This window comes from Panthera tigris, chromosome D3, assembly GCF_018350195.1.
Source record: "Panthera tigris isolate Pti1 chromosome D3, P.tigris_Pti1_mat1.1, whole genome shotgun sequence".
Classification (NCBI taxonomy): domain Eukaryota; kingdom Metazoa; phylum Chordata; class Mammalia; order Carnivora; family Felidae; genus Panthera; species Panthera tigris.
The window spans coordinates 45,004,119-45,022,209 of NC_056671.1; positions in this window are offsets into that span (position 1 = coordinate 45,004,119).

An 18,091-nucleotide genomic window follows, 5' to 3' on the forward strand; every position below is an offset into this window, starting at 1 on the left:
GAGCTGATGGACCATATCTGTCCCACCCTTGGCCGGTCTTTCCTAAGAATCCCGGGGGCTCCTTAAGAGAGGGCTGGGAGAGAGCAGAAGCCAAATCGGCTACGGGTCCCCTCGGTATTGACTGACCACACTTGTGTCCTCACAAAGCAGTGAGGAGCTCCTCACTGGGTCTCAAATAAGAAAAGGCCCAGGCCCTGCCTGTTTAAGGGTGTGCATCCCAGTGTGTGCCCTGCAAAAAGTTGAAATGCAAAAGAAAATTTAATGTGATCAGCTTTTTCACACAGATCTTGGACACTTTCAACCCAGACTGTGACTTCACCACAGCCATGGCCCAAAACCTCTCAGAATGAGGAGGGCAGGAGTGATCACAATTTAACAGGCTGGGGAGCCAGTGCTCAGAACACCCCCCACCCCCGTGGAGGGGAAGACTACCCCCCAGGAAAATGTAGAGCAGGAGAGGGAAGCCCAAAGGAGGAAAGGAACAAAGGTTGGTTCTGCTGGCAGGGAGAAGATAAAGTTGGGAGTGGAGAAGGAGAAAGGTAGTGTCAGCCAAAGGCAATAAACAGGCCTTCCACAAGTGCCTCAGAGCAGCACTGGGGAGGCGAAGGAAATTAGCCCATTAATAAAGGAGAAGGGAAGGAAATGACTGCTTCAAGAATGTCTGGGGCACTCAACTATTTAAAAATATTTTTAGTAAGAAATCTAAAGAGGCCCTGCATAAGGAGCAGGCGATCAGCGTCAACCTGACAGTCCTAAGAGGTAATAATGCTAAGTGAGGACAGCTGAGAAAGCCAAGTAGCCAGGAGTCTGCTTGTCAGACAGGTGGGGTAAAGAAAGCTGTCATCTTAAGGAAGAAATCCGTCAAGCTGGTTATTTTCTTCTGGGGAGAACATCGTAGTAGCAAGAGGATGGGCCTTCCATGGGCTTAGATACTCCAGGTCTGAATCCTCTCTCTAATTCTGAGACCTCGGGCCATGTTCCTAGACTTTCCACTTCAAAGTTTCCTCATCCGTAACATGGAGCTGTGAACAGTTCCCTCCCATGCAGGTGCATATCGGGATCCCAGGAGACCATGCGAGGGCGCCAGAAACGGCAGCTATTTGCCTTAACAAGCCTACAACCTCTTCTTCGTGAAACCCCAAATCCAAAAACTTGAAAACCAAAAGGGTTTTGATAACTCATTTGGCAACAACAACCTCATCTAGAATTACTTTGACAGTCCAAACTAACCCAAATTGATTATGTTTTCTACTTACATTATTTATTATTTTAATATTTATATCTATATTATTTTAAATATTTATGTTTACATTATTTGTCATATTGTTTATATTGTGATAATATCAGACTATTTATATTTTACATGTATCCCACTTAAAGTGAATATTTATATATTTAGCTACGGAAACATTAATGTGTTTGATTAGGGGGTGCTGCCTCAGACCCCTGTGGGAGATGTTACGTAATGTGCAGCAAATGCACATATCTTCCCTGAAGTCTAAACAATTCTGAGTCACGGGGGTTCAAAGAGTTTTGGAGAAGGGCATATGGACTCACACCTTGGCGAGTCTCGGATCCACCCCCTCATTAAGAATGGCACAGCTCCAGCGTGGAATCCTGACCTTATAGCCCAAGTGGAGGATCAGACCCAGAGTAAGTTCCTCCCAAATTCCGTGAGGACTTGACTCCGCCAGCCCTGCTCAAGAAAATGGCAGGGGGGAGCCTAATTTATTAGCTGTTAATGTTGTTACGCAACAAACTCGATCTCCAAGTTGCAAAAACCCAGTTGGAAGAGGTAAAAATGTAAAGTGATCATAACGACCAGAGTGTTAAGCTCAGAAGATATATGAGTTTCATGGGAAGAAGTTTCCAGAAGTCAGAATGACACTGAAGCTCATGAATTTGTTTTTTTAAAGTACTACTTCTATTCAGCATTAATTTCCTTTTCTGTTGTGGTTTAATTTCAGTCTTAACAAATTCAGCCAGGATTTTGAGCATGAGGATAGGATAAGTAAGCTGAAAATTGGGATATGCAGATAATGGAAAGGAATCTGCTCCAACTGGGCAGTCAGGACTTGGCGGGGCGGGGGGGGGGGGTGGTGAAGATGGCAAAAGGGAGGTAAGAATGTGTTAAGCAAGGAATCGGGCAAGGTGAAATTGGTGTAGAAAAAAGAGGTGTGTGTGAAGAGAGGCAGAACCACCCCTACCAACTTGCCTGGGGCTTCTTGTGAACTGGTGCGTGGGTGTGTATGGACACGTCTGTGTGCTATGCACACACCTTACTGGTCCACATTCCATCCCTCACCAAGTCTCTCTCCTCTTCCCCACGAACATACTGTAATCTCCACATCTCCACCCACCATGCCTGAGCTGAAAATGCACTTTCGACAGCCCTGTATCTCAGGCCTGGGACGAGGCATGTGTAGCTATCATCCAAGTTCCGTTAGCACCTAACACGGAGCTGCATCCTCTTTCCCAGTTGCTAAGGTCCCCCTGCAGGAGGTGGGATGGCGCAGTGGTTAGGAGTGTGGCCCTATGCTGGAGTGTGAATCCTAACCTTGTATGAGTTTGGTGGTCACTTAATATCCCTGCATTCAGTTTCCCCTTCTGTAAAATGGGACAACAGCCACAGTGCTTTACTCACGGGGCTTTTTGAGGCTTAAATGAGGCAGTTCTTGTACAGCTGACCACAGGGCCTGGCTCAGCGATTTCTCCATCCAGGGGCTTCGTGCCCTGTGCTTACGGCAGCTCCAGGGCTCCCAACTATGCCAAGTAGCCTATCTTGCAGAGACATCTCCAACCCCTGCTTAGACAATTGAACCTAAAATAAAAACAGTATTTTATGGTGAGGTCTCTCTGGCTAACAGCTGTTAATTTGGGGGTTCATTATTTTCTTAATCATATTAAGCCCTCAGTCTCCAAATCTCTCAGCTAAACTGCCCCGCCACTTCCTGCTTTCCCACAAGCAAACTTACTCCTGGCTCCTTTGTCTGTTCTTGGCCCTCTTGTCAGTTGTGGTGGTGTGCAGGGTAATCCTAGTTGTGCAGATTTGCTTCCATGGGACAAACAGGGTGGGACCCGGGCCGAACCTACAGGCAACACGGCAGCCTCACGTCTAAGTTGCTTGCCCTGTTGGTGTTGCAAAACTTCCAAGTTTTATTGGCAGAAAGGATTCCAAGAATCTTTTTTCAACTTCAGATAAGAAATTCTGGAAGAGAGACCATTCAAATGATATCCCTTAGAATTTGAAAAATGTTCACTGGCCTGTCTCCTACTATTATTTATGTACTTCTTATTTATGTTGAGAGTTGATCCTTTGATTGTTGGAACGCTGTCCTTTATTTCACGTATCTAGTGCAGTCTTATCGTCAAAAACCAGGAACAGTGGTAATATAAGAGGACTCCGAATACAGCGCGGGGCAGGGCTCCTGGACCGCCCGGGTCTCTGCCACTGCCCCCCTCTGAAGCTGGTCAAGATACAACAAAGGCATCACTTAACATGGCCTTTATCCCCTCTGGGGATTGTGAAGCTCTGAATCCTCTGCTGAAAGGAGAACTGAAATTACTTCAGTAAAATGAACATAAAGGATTAAAAAACAATGGGTAAGAAGTAGGAGAGGTGAGAGACCAGATCTGTGGAATACATACTTTAGCCAAAATATGAAATTTCTTCACTTCAACACTTACTAGGATGCCATCCAGAGATAATTACACCATTTATTAAGCACTCCCTGTGGTGGGCAGAGCAGCAAGCCCTTGGGACATTAATCTATTGTGAATCCTAAATCCTGCAAGGTGAATGTTATGGCTGTTTGAATGGCTTCATACAGAAGAGAAAACTGAGGCTCAGAGGGATTTAGGAGGCCAGTAGACCATGGAGCCAGGATTCAAGGTAAAGACCGTTCGTCTCCAAAACCGGCAATTTGCCACATGTCATCACACCTTTTTAGGACTGGTTTCAGTCATAATACAACATCAGCAGTGAATGTGGAAATGTGACCAGATTTTCTTCCTTGTTTTTAAATTTTACCATCTCCTATGTCCTGATGATTCCCTTTTGCAATTTCTATTCATTTATTCACTTATGTATTCATTCACTCACTTATTTGACATGTTCTCTCTCTCTCTCTCTTCTCTCTCTCTGTCACACACACACACACACACACACACACACACACACACACACAGAGGAATTACAATTATAATCACTGTCCTTGAAGAACTTGCAGTGGAATCAGAGTTTGCTGTAGTGAAATTTGCTACAAAGTATAGATTTATGCATTTTACCAGAAGATAAAGCCAAAAGAAATAGAGGTAGGAAAATAGTTTGCAGACAAAAGTTAAAGAAGACATCTTAGCGGCATACAAGGCGGCTTAATTAAATGTTATTTATGCTTTATGATTGCTGTTTGACAATCTCCCCATTGTTTATCAGCGGCACTACAAATTACTATGAGGAAAAGCTTCTCTGTGCACGGGGTAAGACAAATTCACTTTCTGTTTCTGTTGACAAGGGAATCAGAATCTGTTTGGTGCCATCTAAGGTCTTCCAAAACAACATGAACACTGTTCGTGTGCATTTTCTGGGAGAAGGCAGAAGGGGTTAGCATGTTTCTGGACTGAGGGCCATGATAACTGTCTACCGATATTTAAAGGGTGTAAATGAAGACCTGATTGCTTTAAGACATGTTGGTACTAACTTAGTTTACTAAAGATGCAGAAGAGCTGGGTGAGGCATGACTGAACTCCAGACCCCCCCAAAACTTTGTACTTGGGGCCTACCAGATATAACCCAGCAGGGAGTGAGCCTTGGGTTCTGAGAGAGCCCTTACAGATTGTATCAGCGAGGAGGTGACAAAGATAATGGTCTATCTGGTGGCCTCCAGAAAGACTTTATGAGGGAAGATGATTGCAATTTAATGGCATTCCAGGAGAGGGAAACTATTCATGGACCCTCCACTGAGGAGAGAAAAAAACAGAAGTACCTCCAGCTTTAAGAAGAGTGTAAAGGGCAGACTCAAGCTCAGGGAAGTGGATGGTTGATTGTACAGTTTGTAATTACCAGCCCTCGCTTCGTTTCGTTCTCCTCTGACTCTCCACCTTTCCTCTGCATCTCTTTGGAACTTTTCATGGAAGCGTGGGATGGGAACAGAGTAAAGGCTCTCAAAGTAGTTAAATTGTATTCTTTTTTGGCAACTCTAGGGAAAGGCTCTTTAGATTAATTTAGAACTATTAATTATTAAGAAGTTATTAAGGTTAAAGTTTCTTGGAACACTTATGGATATCATTTATCCAGATAACAGGTCCAAGTTTATGTGGGTAATTGGATTTTGGAGCTACATACTCTAATTTGGGGGTGAGAGGAGGGTATTGTTGCACAACAGGATGGAACCATGTAGAAAGAGATCATGTTAAATGTTATCATCCACAATGAAGGCTAACTCTACAGAATTTAGATTTTTTTAATGACCTATAAATGCCTTCAAAAAGACAATGAATTGATGAAGTCTTTTGATAGGTGTAAGTCACAAAATTAAGAGATTGTTTGTAACAGACGCAACCAACAACAGGGCACTCAGAGCAGACAGAAAAACAAAAACAAAAACAAATAAAACAAAACAAAACAAAAGCAAAAACAAAAACCTTCTCTAGAGCAGAGGGCATGAAGATGAAAAGAACTTCCCTTCTGCCTTATGTAAGAAGTGGCTGATGATTTCTTTACAAATACCGAATAATATAAGTCCTAAATAAGAGGCAAAATGTCTCAGTTCCATCCAAATGCTATAAATGTAGTTAAATGGGAACATACGGTTATTTAACATTTCTATAGGACTGTCTGTTTGCCAAAAGATTTATAATCACTGTTCCTGAATATTCACGACATCTCTCTAAAGCACAATTTCCCATACAGGGACTATGAGGCCGTGGGGATGGTGGAAGAATTCCAAGAGAGTCATGGGGATTGGAACTGTAGTATTTCAAACAGCTGTCTGGTGGTGATGCAAAATTGGGGGCTAGAGGAGGGAGGTACAGAGATCCCAGCACCCTGCGTTCCCTGGGCAAGTCTCCCCCTGGACCCCCGGCCCTTTCTCAGGACCAGGCCTGACCCCCTGCAGCATCCTAGGCTCCGCCCACTCTCCTGTCCTCTGGAGCACCAGGGGCACCTGAACCCCTTGGGAGCATAGTATAGAAGGGGCTTTCGGAATCTATTTGAATCCCAGCTTCCGTCCTTGCTTGCTGGATGGCTCTGGCTGGCACATTTCTTACCCATTCTGAGCTTTGAGTACTACATCTGCAAAATGTTAGCTATTCATAATGCTGTGCAGAGTTGTGATAAAGAATGAGTAGGAGGAATCACGCAGGCTTATTTCACTTAGCATAATGCCCTCAAGGTCCCCCATGCTGTTGCACATTGCAGAACTTCCTTCTTTCTTGAAGGTTGTATAGTATTCCACTGTATGTAAACACCACATCTTCTTTATCCATTCATCTGTCGATGGACATGTAGGTTATTTCCACACCTTGACTCTCGCAGATAGTACTGCAATGAACACAGGAGTGCAAATACCAACTCAAGATCCTGAATTCAATTCTTCTAGAAAAATACCCAGAAGTGGGATTGCTGGGTCATATGGCAGTTCTATTCTTAATTTTTGGAGGAGCCTCCATACTGTTTTCCATAGTGGATGTACCAGTTTGCATTCCCACCAACAGTGTACAAGGGTTTCCAGTTTCTCCACACGTGTTGCCTTATGTTTTCTTTGAAAACAGCTATGCTGACAGGTGTGAGGTTATATCACACTGTGGTTTCAATTTACATTTCCCTGGTGATTAGTACTTACAGTTACCAATAATGTGCGGTACACTTAAAAATTTGTTAAGAGGGTAGATTTCATGGTAAGTGTTGTTATAACAATAAAATAAAATTAAAAATAAAGTAAAAAATATTTACACAGATAAAAATAAAATATAAATTAATTTCAATGTATAAACTACCTATAACATACTTAACACATTGTAGGAGCCCAGGGATTAGTAGTAACTCTGTTCCCATAATCTCTCCAGGTGCTTCTTTAATGTTTCAGGGAAGCAAAGACTTTTTCATTTGGAGAGCTGAACTCTGAATATCTCTGACTAAAACAAATAGGAAATGCATACATACATATCTATAAAAATAAATAGATAATATTGCAAATACTTAAATATATAGTATATAGATATAATAAAGCTTGATAAAACTTAAGTGTTCTCCCAGTCATGATCTTTGGTTTATTTCTTCTGACTATCTTGCTGGGATAGTGCACTGGAAATCCCATTTGACCTGTGCCCCTACTTTTATTCACCAAAGCCCCAGCTATAGCAGAGTCTGGTGACTTTATTTTCTAGGATGGGCTATCTTCCTGGAGGATATAACTGAAATATGATGAGACTTTTTTCAAGAACAATAGGTAACTTCTTATCTCAAATAGAAAATTTAATCTTTAGGTATTTGGTGGCCATTCTATCAGGACATTGCCCTTAACAGAAGTTATACTATTCTGGAAATTTCTTCACCTTTCACATGTTCCATGTCCTAGTCTTTTAAGTGGATTGAAGAAGGAGGCTGAAGCTACAAGGACAGTGATGATGAGGGTGGCACCTGAAGATCAAATGTAGTCCTTTTTTTGGAGGATCATTATCCCAAGAGTAAGTGTTATGTGATCACAGTTCCAGAAAACAAAGCAATTTGATGACTTAGATATTCTAATAGTGAAAAAGTTCATTATTTAGTCTATTGGCCAGTCAGGGGAAGTAGGGAGATTTCCTCGTCTGCAGCCTGGTGACTGCCAATCACTGCAGGAGGAGAGGCTACAAGTTGACAACGAAAAGTTGTCTCTCACCATCCCAGCCTCATGTTCAAGGTGAATTCCTTTTAGCTCAGAATATGGCCCTGGGCTCTCTCCTCACATACATTTCTTGCAAATAGCTGATTCAGGAAGCCTCACCTCACTTAAAGATGAATAACCAGAAAGGAACCAGCACAGTACCTATACATGAGAAAGGCTGAAACAAGTGAGAAAAACAAATGAAGAAGGCTTGAAAAAGATTCAGTAGAAAAATATTCTCACAAAACAGATGAAATTTGGGACCCAAAAGACTGTCATGAATTTAAAAAGAAAAAAAAAAAAAAAACAACCCAACAACTTAGTGAAGCAATCATCTTCAAAAAAACAGGAACTCAAAACAAAACAAAACAAAACAAAAACCCAGAGCCCAGATAGACAATAGTTCAGTAAATATTGAGCAAGAGAAAAGGAGGTGAGACAAGAACTGGCAGAAAAAGGTGACTGAGAAATAAAAACTACAATGGTGGCCACAGAAGGGAGGTAGATTCTGCTGGATGCATGCCAGGTATTCACAGGATGGGAGGGAGGAAAGGAACGAAATGGAAATGAACAAAGGTTTGTTAAGGATTAGCAGGAAAGCAAACAGTAGATAAAATAGACCTGAAAAAGAAAACGGAAAGTGTGCAACAGGAATAATGTTTTAATATATAAAATGTTAACCCTTTCATATATAAAAGACTGGACTATTCAGATTGAAAGGGGTTACTCCATTGCAGGAAAAATTAATGCAAAACCATCAACATCAAGTCAAATCCTAGAAACATTTTTGGATTGTAAGGATACATAGGAATCCTTTGAACTTATTCACTGCAAGACCAAGTCACCTATAAAGAGACTTGAAATAACTCAGACTGGCCTTAGGTTTCACCATAGCAACACTCAGAAGAGCTAAAAGACATTTAAACAACGTCCACAACATATGACCAAAGAATTTTATACCCAACCAAACCACTTTCAAGACAGAAAGCAGAAGACAAATATTTTGGGTATACAAAACTGATAAAATGTTAAGTTTCATGTAAGAGACTTTAGTTCCCTTTTGTTATGCCTTTTAGTGCAAATCAACAAAAAATGTAATTAATAAAGTAAATTTAATTGATACACACAGCTTTCTATATACTATGAGAATATACTTTTCCAAGTACTCTTGGAATAGTCAAAAAATTGACTGTATAGACAGGGGCACAAAGAAAACTTCAATGAATTACAAAATTTAGAATGAGCATAGAAAAGCTTCTCTGATCACAAAGCAATTAATTTAGAAATTAATAATAAAATTAGGGGAGAAAAAAAATCCTTCCACTTGGAAATGCTAACATACTCTTTCATGTACAATACTACTATCAGGGATGGGTTTAAATAATGAAATAAAAATAATTAAGTTAGCATATATCAGAACCTATGAAATAGAGCAGAACTCTGAGGAAAATTTCTACATTCAATATTCACATTTATATAAGAGAAAGAAAGCATGTAGTTATAAATTTAAACAAAAACTGAAAATTTAACAAAAACATATAAGCTCTGTAGAAGGTGACATCTTTAAAATGCTGTTAAGAAGCAAAAGACTTGGGGCACCCGGGTAACTCAGTTGTTAAACATCTGACTTTTGATTTTGGCTCAGGTGATGATCTCATGGTTCCTGAGATAAAACCCCATGTCAGGCTCTTTGCTGAGTATGGAGCCTGCTTAGGATTCTCTCTCTCTCCTTCTGTCTCTCTCTCCCGTCCCCTGCTCATGCTTGCTCTCTCTCTCTCTCTCTCTCTCTCTGTCTCAAAATAAATAAATAAACATTAAGAAAAAAGAAACAAGATTTGAAGAAATTGAAAGGTATACCATATTCTTAAACAAGAAGACTTTAAGCAAAAGCCTCAACTCTCTAAAAAAATATATATAAATGTGTAGCAAATAAATATATAGGATTTTAAAAACTAGAAAAACTGTTTTTAAAGCTTATAAGAAAAATCAACAGGCATAATTCCATTTCTGGTAATAGTGGGCTCGGTTATTTAGATTAACCCTTCCACTGACAAAAATGAAAAAATGAATAAAATATTAAATAAAATTGTTCTTAAAAGTATTGAAAAGTTGGGGCACCTAGGTGGCTCAGTTGGTTAAGCATCTGACTCTTGGTTTCAGCTCAGGTCAAGATCTTGAGGTTTGTGAATTAGAGTCTCATGTCAGGCTCTGCACTGACAGTGAGAAGCCTGCTTAGGATTCTGTCTCCCTCTCTGTCCCTCCTGCGCTCTCTCTCTCTCAAAATAAATAAACTTTTTTTTTTAAAAAAAGCATTGGAAAGATGACAAATAACAAGAACCTACTGAATGATCAGCATCTGACATCAGTGACTTTGTTGATCAGGTTAAATTGAGTTGGCTCTGATTTTTAATGGAGCCTCAGGATGAAAAAGACAGAACTCAAAGGCCAGGATGCACCCAAGGTCAGAGGAAGGGTCTCATAACAGACTCTTGCCCCACATTAGCTGGGACTCCCAAAGGTGAACCAGAGATAAGCCTGTTCCCTTGCCCCTACCTCAGGGACCTTAGAGAGAGTTGCCTGTCCACTAAGCAAAGTAGGGAAAAGAAAACAACCACCACCACAACAAAAAACACATGTCTCTGTTAGATGTCACTATTAAACCACTGGCCAGCATTCGCACTTATTTACCACCCAAAGGCATATCACTGGAGTGGGCCAAGAATCTTCAAGCTATGAATTTGGTTTAAAGTGATACCAAACCATAGTGCTTCCAAGCACAGGGCGGAAGCAAACGCTAATCATCTCTGGGAGCAGATGCTTTCATCCTAGGCCTCGGGGATTTTGTACAAATGATTTTTCATAGGCAGTAAGCATTGCAGTTGAAGACTAGCAAACACACTAGAAAGCAAGGCACCATTAGTTAATGCCAGCACAAATAAAAAGACAGAAGAGGTGATTCACACAACTTTGGCTCTTTAAACACAGAGCATAAACAGCTATGCCAATTTTATTTAAATAAATGGAAGAGAAGCTTTAAATATCTGCAAGGAATAGGAAATAATAAAACGTGACATGGTGGGTTGGAAAACCAAATAGAACTTCTAGAAATGAAAGATAGAGCAACAGAAAAATACAGTAAAAAAAAAAATCAATGAATGGGTATGGCATTAGATTAGACACAGTAGAAGAATTAGAAAACTGAAGATAGCAAGAATAAACTATTCAGAATTGTAGTGCAAAGAGGCAAAAAAAGAAAATATGAGAGAATAAGAGACACCAGAGATAGAGAAGTCCTCTCTTCTCAAAGAAAGTCTCTCTCAAGAGAGTAAATGGTGTGTCAACTGGAGAGAAGAGAATGGGGTTATGGATTAGTGAAGGAGTAATATTGAATCTTAAATTTGAATGAAAAGAAATTCACATCGGGGGGCCTGGGGGGCTCAGTCGGTTAGGTATCCAACTTCAGCTCAGGTCATGATCTCCCTGTTAGTGGGTTTGAACCCCACATCTGGCTCTGTGCTGACAGTTTGGAGCCTAGAGCCTGCTTCAGATTCTATGTCTTCCTCGCTCTCAGCCTTTCCCCTGCTCACACTCTCTCACTCTCTCTCTCTCAAAAATAGGTTAACATTGAAAGAAAGAAAGAAAGAAAGAAAGAAAGAAAGAAAGAAAGAAAGAAAGAAAGAAATTCATATCAATACACATCACAAAGAAACTATGGAATGTTCTAGACAAAGAGAAGATCTTAAAAGCAGCCAGAGTTGAAGTGGAGTGGGATGTGACAATTATTGAGTAAGACTAGCTCTACCAGATGTCATAGTACATTGTAATGTGCTATCAATGAATACCTCATGGCATTGGTACATGAGCAAATAGATAGATCTATGTAACAATAAAAGACCCAGAAATAAATCTATGATATATGGGGATTCAGTATATGATAAAAGTTAGCAACTCAATAGGGAAAAGATGTCTTATTTAATAACATACTGAGACATATAAGCCTCTGGGAAAAAAAATACATGCTTGGATTCTGACTTCCCACATTATTACAGTTAAATTGTAGATGGATCCAAAATTTAGAAGGGAAAAAAAAAAAAACAAAAAAAGTTACTGGAAGAAAAAATAGAATATACTTAAAAAAAAAAAAAACTCTTGAGTAGTAGAAGCTTTCTGTGTATCACAAAAAGAAAACAGAAAATATAATTTTGGTAATTTTGGCAATTTTTATTGTACAACAGTTTTTAGAAGGGTGTCTTGTATAATAACAATCATAAATGAATAAAAAATAATGAGCTGGTAAACGCATGTGCGTGCAGCTCATATCACTGATTAAAGACAGTGTGAATAATTTACACAAATCACTGTACAAATAATAAAATATAAAATGGATGAAAGCTCTAAAATATTTCACCAAAAAACAAACTAAAACTGGCTTCTAATGCTATGAAAAGACGCTCAACTTCATTCATAAACAGAGAAATGCAAATTTAAACTAAAAAGTAACGCAACTCTTGGGGCACCTGGGTGGCTCAGTCGGTTAAGTGCCTGACTCTTGTTTTTGGCTCAGGTCATGCATGATCTCATGGTTTGTGGGATCGACCCCCAAGTTTGCTGTCAGCACAGAACCTGCTTGGGATTCTTTCTCTCCCTCTCTCTCTCTGCCCCTCCCCTACTCCCACATGCATGCTCTCTCTCTCTCCCAAAATAAATAAATAAACATTAAAAAAAAAAAAGTAACGCTATTCTTCCATTATCAGATTGGCAGAGATGAAAACATTCGGCAGTATGCTGTGTTGGCAAGAATGTATGGAGAGCATTTGGTTCTATGCATCGAGATTTTACTTCATGTGGCCTTTGACCCAGGCCCTTTACCTCTGAGCATTTCTCTTACAGCTATGTTCATAAATATATGAGATGGAGTGTTCAGGAATATTTATTACAACACTGTAAAACACAAAAGCTTGGTAACAACTTAAATCCTTGTCTTATCTATGGGGAACTTATTAGCCTCCTGCCAGCTGTTTGCTTTTCTGTCTCTCTCCACTTCATGTCCACATTACCTGGTCCACTTATCTATCTCTCAGACCCCGTACACATGGGAGACCCTGTGGAGGACTCCTTCTCGTTCAGAAACACAGCTCTTCCTTCCTCCTGTGGGTTGTCTCTCCTGGCACCACCACCCACTTCCAGGGGGTTCGCTTGTCATTTGTAATGCCCTTACATCTTTCCATTCAAGCCAGCCTGTGAATTTTACCTCAATTTAAAAAATGGGTTTTAACATAATGCCCTCCGGGCCCATCCATGTTGTCTCCAGTGGCAGGATTTCCTTCTTTCTCATGGCTGAATAATACTCCGTTGTGTGTATATATACCACACCTTCTTTTTTATGCTAAGTGAGATCAAGTCAGACGGAGAAAGACAAAAACAGTAAAACCTTGGTTTGTGAGCATAATTCATTCTGGAAACATGCTTCTGATCCAAAGCACTTGTATATCAAAGCGAATTTCAAGAACCATTGGCTCAGTTGTGATCACGTGACATTCAGCATCAAGTACTACTCCATATTGTAAGACTTTGCTCATTTATCAAGTTAAAATTTATTAGAAATGTTTGCCTGTCTTGAGGAACGCTCGCAGAACAAGTTACTTGCAATCCAAGGTTTTATTGTACTGTATGATCTCACGTATATGTAGAATCTCATGAAAAAGCCCAACTCGTGGAACCAGAGGGTACAGAGGTGGTTGCCAGGGGAAGGAGTGGGGGAAATGGGAGATGTTGGTCAAAGAGTATAAAGTTCCAGTTGTAAGATGAATAAGTTCTGGGGATCTTCTGGTGATTATAGTTAATAATACTGTATTATATATTTAAAAGTTGCTGAGAGAGTGGATCATAAATGTTCTCACCACAAACAAGAAATGATAATTATGTGAGGTGATGGAAGTGTGAGCTAACACTCTGATGGTAATCATACTACAATACAATGCATTAAATCTGCACATTGTACACTTAAACTTACACAGTGTTATAAGTCAATATATCTCAATAAATACAAAAACTAAAAACCTGGTTTTCATTCAATCCCCAAAGCCCGCTGCAAAGGTCCTCCGCGGGAAACCTTCCTTACTCCCTTCAAGCAGAGTCAGCCCACCTCCCTCCCTCTCCTCCTGTGTATTCTCAAGGGGGCGAAATGCATTGGGGGTAGGCAAAACATCCTACTCTTTTGATGTCCAGAGCATTGATCTATATACAGTATATAAACACATATACAATATAGCTGGGGTATTAAAATTTCATGGGGGCAGGGAGATTAAGAAAAAAATATTTTAAAAGGCTGCTTAAGGGGGCACCTAGGTGGCTCAGTCCACTGAGCATCCCACTCTTGATTTCGGCTCAGGTTGTGAGGTCATGTTTTGTGAGATCAGGCCCCGTGTTGGGCTTACACTGACAGCACAGAGCCTGCTTGGGATTCTCTCTCTCTCTCTCTCTCTCTCTCTCTCTACCCCCCCCAACCACCCTTTCCCCGCTCACGTGCACGTGCTCTCTCTTTCTCTAAATAAACAAATGAATGAATAAACAAACAAACAAGGCTCCTTAAGGAGCAATAATTTGAAGAAGGTTGAGAAACCCTGCTCTTGATGTTTCCTCCAGGCTGAGAAAGAGACGTGCCAAACCCAACTTGTCCGAAGCCAGATGAGCTCTCCTCCCTCACCTTGCTCCCCAGTCCCTACCCTCCTCCCAGGTTCCTGTCACAGTTACAAGGGGCAAAGTCATTGTCAGTTACCCAGCACCCCTGCTGGGATCCTCAGTCACATTTGGTGAACACCTGTCCCTCACCCTCCATATCGAATCACACCGAGCCTGCCTCCTGTACCATCTGTCTGCTCTCACTGTTGCAGCCACCCGGCCTTGTTGTCCCTTGCCTGGACCCTGCAATAGCCCCCTAAATGGTTTTCATCCACTCCCCACTCCAATCTGTCTTCCACTCTGTCACTAAAGAGAATGTTCTAAAGCACAAACTGATTAGGGCCGTCTGGGTGTCTCAGTCAGTTAAGAGTCCGACTTCTGCTCAGGTCATGATCTTGTAGTCTGTGAGTTTGAGTCCTGTGTCAGGCCCCATGCTGACAGCTCAGAGACTGGAGCCTGCTTTGGATTCTGTGTCTCCCTCTCTCTCTGCCCCTCCCCTGCTCACGCTCTGTCTCTGTCTCTCAAAATAATAAACACACGTTAAAAAAAAATTAAAGCACAAACTGATTAGTTTTCATTTATTCATAGTTACATTCCTGTTAGCTTAACATATAAGTCCATAGCAGAAAATATAAGATGTCTACCACTTCCCGCATTCCCCTACAGACGTGTTCTGTTCTAGCACATTTTACTGTGTGCTTTCCCCAGAACTCATTCAATATTTTCATGCTTCCCCATCTCTTTTGTACCAAATCCTCTGCTCAGAATTCCTTCTCCTCTCTTTTCACCCTAACTCCTATTCCCACCTCAGGGCTCAGCTCAAATGCTACCGCTTCTGTTGAGTCTCCCCTCAGAAGATTCCAGCAGAATTGTTTGTTGCTTTCTTTGCAAACCTACACCGTGATGTCCATATTCATATAACAATGAATGCACCACATTGGTTTTCAGCTGGCCCCCTTATTACACTGTGGATTTTTGAGAGCAAGGAGACTTACCAAATCAACACATTTATTGAGAAAAATACTCCTATTTGGAAGGCGCTGTGCTGGGTGTCAGAGGCGCAGTCAGTGAATGAATGAGACTTGCCGGCACGAAAATCTGGTAGGGAGGACAGATACTCAGCAAAGTAATTTAACAAGTAATCATTTAAATATAGTTCCAATAAGTGTGACACCGGAAAAACATGAGGGCAAGGATCCGGGAGATCCACCTGTACCTGAGGAGCCTGAGACAGCTTTAAAGGTGAAAAGACCTCTAAACCAAGAAACAAGAGGGCCAGTGAGTGTGGGGGAGGAGAGATGTACAGGCAGAGAGGATATCACAGGAGGATGTCCTGTGCTAAGAAAGCCTGAGATCATGGAAGACTTGAAATAAAACCAACAACCCAGCTTGCAAACACACCAGCCATCTGAGGCATGGTGAGCAAGAGGAGCGGGTGGGAGGTGACACTGTGAATACCCAACAAGTGACTGTTGGGGGGATTTATGCAGGAAGGAGTTACTCTCAGAACATGAAGGGGGATCTTCACACTGCTCCCTTATGCACTTCTCGGGGCCACAAGAATGGACTGCTGACCTGGATCTGCGCGACAGTGCTTTTGTCCTTGTCATATGGCTGGAAATACAGACCCAGAAGTATTTTTCTCTATGACGCCAAAAAAAAACCCCCACAAATTCTGATAGATGATTTATATTCAACACCTTCTAGAAATACTCCGATTTCATTATGCATTACTTTGGGAGCTCAGCCTCTTGTACAAATGACTAACAATCTTGCAAAGTGTGATTTTTCAGGACCTGACCTCAATACCTGGTGCTCGGGTGAAATGGCTCCGGGTTGAGGAAGAACATTTCCCTGTGCCTGAGACTCGGGGGTCAAGCATCAGTCACACGAATATGAACATGGAGCAAAGACAGTGTGCTCAATTCCATGACTGGGCGACAAGTGGGCAGTTTCATCCTGCGTCTTGTGTGCTGGTAGTTGTCATTTGTCTGGGGCCTTGGAGGTCCCACGTGCTCCCCCCAGCAGTTTAAGGGGTATTGCAGGTACAGATGGGGTTGAATGAATTGCTTTGTTAAAATAAACCAGTCTTGCGGTCAAGGAGTCACGTGGATGTGGGGCCATCGACAGAAATGACTCACCAAGGGAGGTATGTAGATGGCTGTGGAAAGAGAGGAGACAACTAAAAATAACAGTTCCTTTGAAGGGTGGAGCTAGGGCCTGGTGTTGTCTCACATTTGCCTGCTGTTTCTGAAAATTCCCCCAGTCAAGTGGAGAATGGAATGGCGACTGCAGATACCTGGCCTTTGCAGAAAGAGACAAGCCTACAGATGGCTCTGGCTAGGTCCAGCCTTCAGGAGAGACGGGGATTTCAGGATCACAAAGGCCTCCCTGAAGCTGATGCCTGACATTCCATACTAGAACCCCACACCTGCACTGGAGACTTTGGTCCCTGATAAATCAGAAAAGCAACACATAGGCTATTATTAACACTACACTCAAAGGTTGTTGGGGTGACAGGGATGTTCAGACTTGGTTTTCTTTTACTTTCTTTCTTTTCTCTTCCTCCCGATTTTCCATACACTCCGTGGGGACCGAGACCCTGTGTGTCCTGCTTTCAGTTCCATTCTCAGTGTTTAACACAGAGTAGGAGCTAAATAAATATTTGCTTAAGGAAAAATGGAAGGAATGCATCTAGCTCAGCCCTGTTAGCTTGCAGACAAGGAAACTGGGCAGGGAGCGGAAACTTGCCAGGGTCATGCAACCGGTAGGCAGCAGTGGGAGTGAAGCCAAGTGGCACTCCTCACTCAGTGCATCCCTCACTCCAAGCCATGAAGAGGGCTCAACGTGGCTACACTGGTTGAGGGCAAGGGAGACTTGCTACTTGAGTGGCAAAGTCCATAGACTGAGGAATACTGTGTAAGAGGGTCCTAAGGGTGCTCAAAGATGGTGTGAACCTATATAGGGAGGTGGTAGCATCGAGGGCTGCCCAGCACAGCCCCAAGACTGCAAAGGTGCACCTTTCTTGGGCATGCTATGTTTGCCTAAATTTGTTTTTAATCAGACCTTGGAGAAAGCAGACGTTCTGGAGTGGCAGAGGCTGGTGGCTTGTTGTTTTCATCAGACCATGAACTTGACTATATGTGGACAGCCCTACAGTTGTTACCACTGATGGCGTGCATGCTTTTATGTATTTTGGGGTTTTTTTCTTTTAATAATCAGACAATAGTTTACATCTGTACGTTGGCAAGGAGCCACAAGGAAGAGCATCCAGACAAAGAGGAGAAAAGCCACACTGGCAAGTGGGGGAGCTAGGAAAGAGAATCCAGATACTTTGCCTTCTGTCCCTGTGCATGGAAGGATTTAAAGTTCACTTCGGGGGAAGGGGGGACAAGGGGAAGAGAGGGCCTTTCAGGAATCACTAGTGGATGCAAAAATGGTTATGTTAAAAGTCCATATGCATTTAGTCCTATATTGTCTTATTGTCTTAAAAACTCTCTAAGGCAAAGGGCTTCTGAGAGGTCAGCAGCAGTTGTAGGAGTGGC